Raw genomic sequence first — 11461 nt, 5'->3', positions numbered from 1 at the left:
AGGAATCTATCTGTGCCAGAGGAAGTATGTCCTTGACTTGCTTACAGAAACAGGTTTGTTGGATTGCAGACCTATTGACACTCCTATTGAGCAGAACCATGGTTTAGCTGAGTATCCAAATCAGGTACCTACTGATCGAGCTCGCTATCAGAGGTTAGTTGGGTGCTTGATTTATTTGGCTCATACCAGACCAGACGTTGCGTATGCAGTGAGCCTGGTGAGTCAGTTCATGCATAATCCGAGTGAGAGTCACATGGATGCTGTTATGTGAATTCTGAAGTACTTGAAGTCAGCTCCAGGTAGGGGAGTACTATTTTCTAAACACAACAACATCCTCGAGGTTTGTGGCTTCACAGATGCAGATTGGGCTGGAAATATCACAGACAAGAGGTCGACATCAGGTTACTTTACCTTTGTGAGAGGTAATCTGGTTACATGGAAGAGTAAGAAACAGAAAGTTGTGGCACGTTCTAGTGCTGAGGCCGAGTATAGAGATATGGCTCACGGAGTGTGTGAATTGTTGTGGCTAAGAAATCTGTTACGTGATCTGGGTTTCATACTCAAAAATTCCATGCAGCTGTATTGTGACAACAAGGCAGCTATTGACATATCGCAGAATCCAGTACAGCATGATCGTACTAAGCATGTGGAGGTTGATCGTCACTTTATAAAGGAGAAGCTAGATGCCAAAATCATTAGCTTTCCTTTTGTTCCAACTGAAGAGCAACCTGCAGATGTACTTACCAAAGGAGTTTCCAGGAAGGCGTTTTATGACTCACTAAGCAAGTTGGGCATGGTTGATGTATATGCGCCAACTTGAGGGGGAGTGTTAGTGTGAGTCATCGTTCCCTATTAGGAATAGACTACAAGGGAATATATTGTTGTAATTACTTACCTTGTATAGGTTGTGTAGTATAGTAGTACACAATAGTTGTAGTACGATTGTAATCTGTTTATATACACCACAGAATAGGTGTAATAATCTATCAGAAATTTATTCTCTCTACCTTGTTTTATTTGACTAGACATTGTTAAAAATAAACATATACCACTCGAGAAACATGAAATATTTATACTGGAACAAAAAAAAAAATCATAAATATTTATTCTATTTCTGATGACATAATTTAATCAAGAACTTGTTGGTGCGATAGCAAAAGGCAACCCCACATAACAAGAGCAGTGGCCCTGCTAGAGGAGCGCTTGCGTCTGCATGTGAACGGGTGCGATCCTCCAGGCAGAGTCGGCCAGACAGCTGGCACGAACCCTAGCAACCTCCACTGTTTATATAAGGACCTCGCCTCGATACTCGGGGTAACGTTCATCTCTCATTCTTCCCAATTCCAGAAATGGCTTCCGCCTTGTTACCTTCTAACTTGAGTGTCAGAGAAGCGAAGTTTGGATAACTCCGGACTTCCTCTTGACGATCTTTCCTTCTGTTTACAGAACTTGGCGGAAGAAACACTCAGCGTAGAATACCTGTTAGCCTAGCGTCCACAGTGGAGTCATACATTAGCAGAAATTGTTCTGCTAAATGAAAAAGACGCAATATATTTATAAGGTAAATTATCATTAGGTACAAAATTAACATGTTTCATTCCCACTACTAATCCAAATAGAGTTTGTCTCAGTTTATCCTTCTCGCTTCGAGAACGCAGCAGAGTTTTAGGGAAACACAACAAAGGTTGCAGTTTGTCCAGCGGTTCCCCCACGTTGACTGTAACTCCCTGTGTCACTGATGAGTGGCGGGTGTTGCTTGACAGGTTCTTGGGGTCCCTAAGCTCCGGTTATTGTTTTCTTTTTGTCGGTTTGGGTCGTGGACGAGTCTCCACTCCTCTCAGGCAGTAGTGCAACAATGGATGATGGGTGATTGACGATTGACGGTGACGCAGGTGTGAAGCAGGTGGCCAGAGGATAGAATATGGAGATGGTATGTCACGGATTGTATGGCGCTGGTTACTTCTCTAAGGTGGGTCGATACGTGTGGGAGTAGTCAAATTCTGCTGGGCCTGCAATTAAGGCGATTAACTCCGTAGTTAGTATGGCGTTAAATTTCACTCATGAATGTGGTGATTATTACGACAATGACTACGCACAATGATTATGATTATAAGTGCGCAAGGAATGACGGTCGTAAGTACGCAATGATTAACTGTTATTAGTGCAGCAATAATTGTCATTATAAGTGTGTAAATAAATGCAGCCATCAAAGCAGAAATAATGGCGGCTTGTTCTCGAAGTAAGTCATCACCTATATAAAGGAGGCTCGACGTCCAGGTAATCCATTGAATTCTAACTTGTTGTACTCCACTACTAAGAAACGTACTGACTTAGGCATCGGAGGGTTTTCTGTAGGTACCCCCCATTCTCCTCGAGCCGACGATCAAACTCCAGGTCAACGCTCGAGGGACGCTTCTCGATTGTTCCCAGGTCAGCTCCCGCTCCAGTCCTCATTAATTGTTGGGTCAAACTCCTCTACGAAATTTTTCACCTCCAACAAGTGGCGCCGTCTGTGGGAAACACTTATCCCTAAAAAGTGATGGCGTGAGCTGCCCCTGACGAGATTCTATTTCTGTCACTAAGGACTGGGAGTGATGGAATACAAGCCCGAAGTGACAAATGTCTGGGTAACGTAGACTAGCATTCTTTCCTTTAATAATCATATTCTGACTTTTTCCTTTTCTGTTTGAAATATATTTGTGGTCAGGGTTGTTGAAATGTATGTGTAAGGCTGGTGGCCAGAGTAAATACCCAAGGCCGATGGCCAAGGAGAATAAAATGTTGTTGATCAGATTCAAAGGGAAATGGGGGCAATTCCATGTCTCATGCTGAAAATGAATCTTCGCCTTGAGGAAAGAATCGAGGCGGCTAGGACCCGAGGAAATAATTGAGGCGGCCAGGGCCCGAGGAAAGATTCAGGGCGGCCAAGACCCGAGGAAAGATTCGGGGCTGCTAGGACGGCCAAGGCCCGAGGAAAGAATCGGGGCGGGGCGGCCAGGGCCTGAGGAAAGAATCGGGGAGGCCAAGGCTCGAGGAAAGAATCGGGACGGCCAGGGCTCAAGGAAATATTCGAGGCAAGATTTGAAGCAGCCAGAGAATGGAAATTTCCTTTTAGGACGAGTGTCCAAAGAGAAAATTTGGGGGCATTGTGCGAATGGTCAAATTCTGCTGGGCCTACAATTAAGGCGATTAACTCCGTAATTAGTATGGCGTTAAATTTCATCATGAATGAGGCGATTATTACGACAATAACTACGCACAATGATTATGATTATAAGTGCGCAATGAATGACGGTCGTAAGTACGCAATGATTAACTGTTATTAGTGCAGAAATAATTGTCATTATAAGTGTGTAAATAAATGCAGCTATCAAAGTAGAAATAATGGCGGCTTGTTTCCGAAGTAAGTCATCGCCTATATAAAGGAGGCTCGACGTCCAGGTAATCCATCGAATTCCAACTTGTTGTACTCCACTACTAAGAAACGTACTGACTTAGGCACCGGAGGGTTCTCTGCAGGTACCTCCCATTCTCCTCGAGCCGACGGTCAAACTCCAGGTCAACGCTCGAGAGAAGCTTCTCGATTGTTTCCAGGTCAACTCCAGCTCCAGTCTACATTAATTGTTGGGTCAAACTCCTCTACGGAATTTTTCACCTCCAACAATACGCGTAGTCTACAGCGGTGGGTTCGAGCTCTTAAGCTGATGGACACAGACTGTTGGAGTTTTTTTGCTTTAAGGTTGCATGGCACAGTGATTCCTTACTGATTCTTGGTGGTGTGGGTTGGTAGGGATTTGATATTAGGCATGGATCTGACAGACAACAGTCAGGAGATTTGATGTGGCTTCTTGAATGGTATGGGTTTCTTCGGCGTGACGAGCTTGAAGGGATACTCTTGCGGTGGTACTCTGCAAGCGGGGCACCTGGCCGGGGAGAAGGAAGAGGAGTGTGACTGCTCTTTTCGTTTTTGTTTAGAGTTTTGTTTTTGGTTAAGTTTTTTTGGTCATCAGTATCTCCCTACTCTTTTGAGTTAGAGTTAGGTCAAATTGTGGTGCCATGGATTTGGTGTTTATTGTCGGTTTTATATTATGGTCAATGTGCTGACAAGCGATCCTTGTACGTGGTTTGGTATCATTGGGACATGGTGTGGAAAAGGGTGTTGGTTTTTCTGGTGGTTGTCTATGAGGTGTTATCGAGATTCTCGGAATTCTTTGTAGCTCGAAACGCTGGACAACATAGTTGGTTAAGGGTTAGGCCCTTTTGGCTCATGGAGGTCATTCATGATTACAGAATCATAACTAGTTCATTTTTTACGGAAGAGAGTGGGGAGTTCATGTCCACCACCAGTCATTCCTCTGTTATATAACTTTGGTTATTTTCAATAAAAAAATTTATTCGAATAAAACAATAATGTTTAATTCCCAGTGAGGACAGACATTTCAAGTTTTCCTAATAGGCTCAACATTTTATCCAAATCAGTTGATTAAGTGCCCAATTGGTCCAAAACCGTTTTCTAACGATGAGTCCTTTTATTTAATATTAACATTTTTCTAATTCAAAGCAATATTATTTAGGGTTAAAACTCCAAATGGTATCTGTATTATTGTGAAAGATATTTTTTGATACCTACGAATTTTTTTTACACCAAATGATACCTAAAATATTGCGCCGTTACCGAATATAGTACCTATGTTAACTTTTCTGTTAAAGTTGTCTACATGGCATGTATTTTTTGAATAAAAACTCCAAATAATACCCAAATTATTGTAAAATGTATTTTTTGATACCTATAATTTTTTATTTTTTTTTACCTCAAATACATATTGATCACAAATTTAAGACAAAACTCCAAGTATTGCGCCGTTACCAAATCTAGTATCTATGTTAATTTTTCTGTTAAAGTTGCCTATGTGGCATGTATTTTGTGAATAAAAACTTCAAATGGTACCGAAACGATTGCAAAATGTATTTTTTGGTACCTATAAATTTTTTTTACCTCAAATACATATTAATCACAAATTTAAGATAAAACTCCAAAAACATACTTGAGGTACCATTTGGTGTAAAAAAAAATCGTAGTGCCAAAAAATACCTTTCGCAATAGTCATATAGAGTTTTTCTCAAAGAAATACAAGCCACATATGTGACTTTAACAGAAAAGTTAACATATAGTAACAGCGCAATACTTCAGGTACCATTTGGGGTAAAAAGAAAATCGTAGGTACAAAAAAATACACTTCCCAATAAATCGGCGCTAGAGATCTAGGTTCCTAATACAAGGAAATTATTGAATTTAGACAAAACTAAAAACATAGGAATAGGTCACGAGTCAAAACCCTAGCCCAAATTTAGAAGCTACTGAACTAGGGTAGACCCCAGCCCAGAAATTCAAAGCCCATATAGGACAGCCACCCAAGGCCCAACAGCCTGGTTCGGTCCAGTCCACCTGCGCCAGCATCCCTGTCGTATGAACTAGCCAAGCGCATCTCTGTCCGCTGCAGGCTGCAGCGACCTACCCTGCATTGACCCGGGCCCCACAATCACACCACCTGCAACCCAAAACCGCACCGCACTGGCCACGTCGCCTCAACCATGCCACCCAACCTCGATCCAGACCCTCGTACCTCACACCGTCGCCGCCACAACCTGTACCACTGCGATCCGCCTCCCCGATCACACTGCCGGTGACCCAAACTGCAAGGGCCCCTCAACCTACGCCACCACAGAGAAACCCACCCTGATCCAGGACCACACGCCTCACTCAGCCATCGAGCCAGAATCGTAGCGCCTCCCATAAAGGTTCGATCACCTGACCAATTAGCACGACCACCGCTTTTCACCATCCCAGCCAGAACCATCCGACAAGCCCTGAGCAACACCCATTCAATGGCACCCTATGAGCAATAGTTATCCAATACCCGTCCGGCAGCCGACCTCATGACGACGGCGAGGCCCAGAGGCCAGCCCGTGCGTCTGGGAACCGCCGGACGAGGATGATTTCGTAGAGCAGAGGACCGGCCTTTAGGGTTTTCTCAATGAGAGAGATTTAGATACAATAGTCCGTATATTGGAGGGTAAGTCTAGTGACAGCAGACACCAATAGGGCTGTTATTTACATAGAATAGTGTTTAACTGTTATAATCTCAATCCTCAAAATTAAATGTGTAATTTTAAATACACATACATATTTTATCAATACACACCCCTTAATTTTTTTTTGTCAAATTTTTCCCAAATTTCTCCATGTTTACCCTTCCTCTCTCATCCTTCTCCTCCTCTCTCTTCCCACGTCAAATCACTAGAGATGCTACTCTTTCTATAAATTCTTAAGGTCCTGCTATACTTAGAAAATTCTGCCATATTGGACCAAGATTACATAAGCACAACAAATGATGAAAAAAAATGAAAAAATAAAAAATCGATTTTAGCAGCTATAATTGAAACAGAGAAGAGAAGAAGATCATGAAGGAATGCATTACTTACATTAAAAGCAATTCAAGGGAGCAAAGACCGGTGTGTGTTCGAACAAAAAAAACAGAAAGAAAGTGCGTGGAACATATAATTTGGGAATTGAAAGTGCGGTATTTATGCTTTTTCCTTTGTCTCATGTTGATTTTGGGGTTTGAAGCGATATATATATATATATATATATATATATATATTTTTTTTTTTTTTTTTTTTTTTTTTTTTTTTTGAGGGGAAAGGAAGATATATTCCTGTGATCGAAAAGATCATACGACCGTACAAGGTCATTCAAGGGGATCCAAAGATCACCCATTACATTCACTGCTCCACTGACCGTAGTCAGGCACACTTCCCAAAGGAAGATGCAAAAACTAAAATCCTAAAAAAGGAAAATGCGAAACACTAAAATCTAAAAGGAAAATGCAAAAAACAAATAACAACTAAATTTATTCATACACAGCCCTAATTCCCCGCATCTGCCTTGACTGGCTTGGGGCCTAAGACCTCTTGGTGTACCCTTCCACCAGACCCTGCAGTGAATAACTTCAAAATAGGATTGTGTTGAGTCCATCCCCAAACAGGCTCGCCAAGGCCCAACAGCGAAATCAGCCCTCGCGCCGGAACCCTAGCAAGACCGCCAGAGCTATTGCCGCCCCTAGTTCAGTCCGGTGGCCTCCCCAGATCCGGATCTATGGCAGCCATCCCGTCCACCCAAAGCTGGCCTCTGTCGACGCTACAACCGCCTGATGCACTCACGATCCAATCGTCTCCGTAGGTTACCCAAAACAGCCGGCGTCGAACCCCACTGCTCAATCAGCAGAGGATTGGAGATCTTCACCCCCTTGCAACTCGAAGCCCAAATCTACAACCAGTGCCGCAAATCCAGACCCGACTCACCTTGCCTTCAAAACCGACACCGAAAGAACCCCTGCCGCTGTACACACCCGACGCACACCAGACGAGATCGACACCGGATGACTTCCTCTAGCAAGCAGTGAACGAAACCGCCACCGCCGCACTGCTGCACGAAACCCTAGGTTTCGGTATGCAGAGCTCCGAGTTTTCGGGAGCTCTATAGTAATGACTGCTCAATCTACAAACTAGATTGGGGTTTGAAGCAATATTAATCTCTAAGTGAGCCAAGAAAATGAATTGATGCATCTAATCTCCTCATATGGTAGAAGTTGATTCCAACAGTGCTATTTTTAATTTCCAAACCATATCCCTGATAATTATTTATTTTTTGTTCTTCAATCTTCAACTTTTGTTTGAAACAACTAAATTTGTAGTGGTCTTCAATTCTTATTAATTTAAATTTATTTTCTCTTAGTCCAATCCATCTCTCTCTCTTTGCCTTCTCAATCTTCATTACACGCTTGCTGTAGAATAGATCATACTTGGATGTTGGAGATGATGATAGTTGGAAGGGTGAAATAGGGATTAAATATTTTACAACAAATTAGGGTGTGCATTGATATTACTCAAATTAAATTTAATAACGAGTAATACAAAATCTTTGGTGACCTGATAAACGTGTAAACGCTAGCTACTCCATTGTAAACAAAATATGAGACATTGCTTTTACGATTTTGCCTTCTCTATCTCCACAAAATAGCCTTTCCAGAGTTGAAGTACAAGCATTAAAGTAGTACTTCTTACTAGTCTAGAATCTAGACAAAGCACAGTACCAGGCAGAGAGGATATACACAGTACCTTTTATAGATGATCTGATTCCAATCGATTGGTTTCATTTATAGGGAATTTCTGGAATGCGCCCTACGTAGGGTGCGCCCCAAACGGAAGGTAACGGAGGGGCAAAATGGCCATTAAAGATTTCACAAACGACAAGGTAGTTTGAGTGAGTAAAAAATTCTTTACTGTGGCGCCATCCTCTAATCGAAGGGGTGAAATCGTCATTTAAAGGCAATTACCCAGAAACTATGTGGAAAAACGGTCTGATTCTTTGCCTCAATCACCTCCCACTTCCAAGGTCTCATGACTCATCTAATTCCTCCGAACCTTTGTAATTGGCTTCGTGGGTCTTCACCCTTTGCTCTCCTTTTCCAAACATAACGAATTCTGTGTCTTTTCCAAACATAACGAATTCTGTGTTTATGAATTCAACCAAATATCAATATGCAACTCACAGCACAAATCATCAACTCAGCTTGGCCAACGATCTGGGTTTTACCTATCATTCCTTCCGAGTTCAGGGACCAGGATACCTACCGGAGAGGAGTCAGGAGTCCGGAATTTCTGCCGGGAACCGAAATCACAGTAAAAAATCCGAGGCACCCAAAATACAATTTCTCCAAAACTTAATCGAATCGAAGAACTACTTACATAAACGTGTAGAGGACAAGGAGTAGACCAACTTTCGTATACCATGCAAGCTGAACCGCCGCCAGAGTCGCCGAAAATTGCTAAAAAACTAGCCGGAGCTGCAGCGGCTTGTCGACATCGTACCGTCGCCTATTGGATGATTTGAGGTCATGGCTCGCACCACACCGCCGAGAGGGTTCAGTCGCCACTGGTCCATCGACCTGAGGTGGCCGGAATCGAGAGATGAGGTCGGGTTTCAACGTCGCCAGGTCGTGAGATCGAGTTCGATCGAGACGCTTGAAGGTTCTGGCCTCTGGGTTGTACTGGATCGTACGATCCCATCTCTTTAATACCCCTTCCTAAAATGAATTTCAACGGTTAAGATCAAGCGATGAGTAATTTTTATGGCTCAGATTGCACCACAATATTTTCTAGTTTTCTTAAATGATTTTTCACTTCGAAAAATCACTATAAATAGCTTGGGTATCCGAAAAATTTCTCGAAAATTTTCACCAACTCATCGTGTCGTGTATTTTATTATCAAACTTTTAAATCGAGGATTTCACCTTGTTAAAATTTATGAAAATATTCTTGAGTACCTTTTATAATTACCATGATTGTAAACTCAATCTGGAGTAATTGCATTTCCACTTCTTAAATATTTTTCGGGGCTCACAGTATACTATCTGATACAACTAATAAATAAGTTAGACCACATAAGTAGACATATAAGGATCTTGTGGGATCCATTAATCAATTTTTTGTAGAGTGCCTATTAATAGATATTCTACAAAAAATTTATGACGTATAACGTATAACCAAATAATCAAAATTGAAAATTAATAAATTTGACATTAACGTATAACCTATTATTAAGGATTTTGTCGTTACATTACCGTATAACGTATTAATAGGTATCATATAAAAAATTAACTCGTTCCGTCGTCATTCAACATCGAATAAAACGGTCAACCCTTTATACACTTATACTTATCTAAGGGGAGCCAAACCACGAGAAGATAAAATTTTAAAATTTTTTGCATTGGTTGATATAGCTTAGATCCACGAGAGTGTGAGATCTGACACCTCGAAAAGAAGAAGAAAAAGTGTATAAGTAGTCATGAGCATTTTAGTTTTAGATGTCTTTAAGGTTTGTGGTTGACCACGTAAATCGGGATCCAAACTACGACGAAAAAAATTGAAATTTTGATCATAACCAATTCTTTATGTCATGATAATATCTAACAGCCGAATTATATAAATTCTATTTCGTCCACCTTGTTTTTCATGGAAAGTATACTTCTACATGTAACTAATAAGTTAAATTACATTAGTAGGCATGTAAGCATTTTGTGCGATCTAAATAATCAAAATTGAAAATCGATCAGTTTGACATTATCCATCTATTTATAGTGTATTATTAGGTACTGTGTAAAAAAATTAACTCGATCTGTCGTCATTTCAACATTAAATAAAGCGGTCAACCCTTTATATGCTTATACTTCCCTAAGGGGAGCTTAATCACGAAGAGATAAATTTTTCAAATTTTAACATTAGGTTATATAGCTCATACCCACGAGAGTGTAAGAGCTAACAGATCGAAAAAATAAGTTACGAGTGAGCGGTAATAAGCATTTTAGTTTTATGTGTATTTAGGGTCTAAGGTTGACCACGTAGATCGAGACCCAACCTACGACGAAAAAAATTGAAATTTTGACCATAACCATTTCTTCATGTGATGATCATATCTAACGGTTGAATTTGATAAATTATATTTCATCCACCATATTTGTCATGGAAGGTATACTTCTAACTAAGTAAACTACATTAGTAGGCATGTAGGTATTTTGTGCGATCTAAATAATTGAAATTGAAAATCGATCAATTTGACATTATCCATCTATTTATAGGGTATTATTAGGTACTGTGTAAAAAAATGAACCCGATCTGTCGTCATTTCGACATTAAATCAAGCGGTCAACCCTTTATATGCTTCTACTTCCCTAAGGGAAGCTTAATCACGAAGAGATAAATTTTCCAAAATTTTAACATTAGGTTATATAGCTCACACCCACGAGAGTGTAAGAGCTGACTGATCGAAAAAATAAGTTGCGAGTGAGCGGTAATGAGCATTTTAGTTTTATGTGTATTTAGGGTTTAAGGTTGACCACGTAGATAGACACCCAAACTACGACGAAAAAAATTGAAATTTTGACCATAACCATTTCTTCATGTGATGATCATATCTAACGGTCGAATTTGATAAATTATATTTCATCCACCTTGTTTGTCATGGAAGGTATACTTCTACATGTAACAAATTTAGTTAAACTACATTAGTGGGCATGTAAGCATTTTGTGTGATATAAACAATCAAAATTTGAAATTGATCAGTTTGATATTATCCATCTATTTATAGTGTATTATTAGGTACTGTGTATAAAAATTAACCCGATATGTCGTCATTTGGACATTAAACAAAGCAGTCAACCCTTTATATGCTTTAACTTCCCTAAGGGGAGCTTAATCACGAAGAGATAAATTTTTCAAAATTTTATCATTAGGATATGTAGATCATACCCACGAGAGTGTAAGAACTGACAGATCGAAAAAATAAGTTACGACTGAGCGGTAATGAGCATTTTAGTTTTATGTGTATTTAGGGTTTAAGTTG

The sequence above is a fragment of the Rosa chinensis genome, chromosome 6 (assembly GCF_002994745.2).
Source record: "Rosa chinensis cultivar Old Blush chromosome 6, RchiOBHm-V2, whole genome shotgun sequence".
In the NCBI taxonomy this organism is placed as follows: Eukaryota; Viridiplantae; Streptophyta; class Magnoliopsida; order Rosales; family Rosaceae; genus Rosa; species Rosa chinensis.
The sequence above is the reverse complement of the archived record's forward strand: the minus strand, read 5'-3'. Positions refer to the sequence as shown.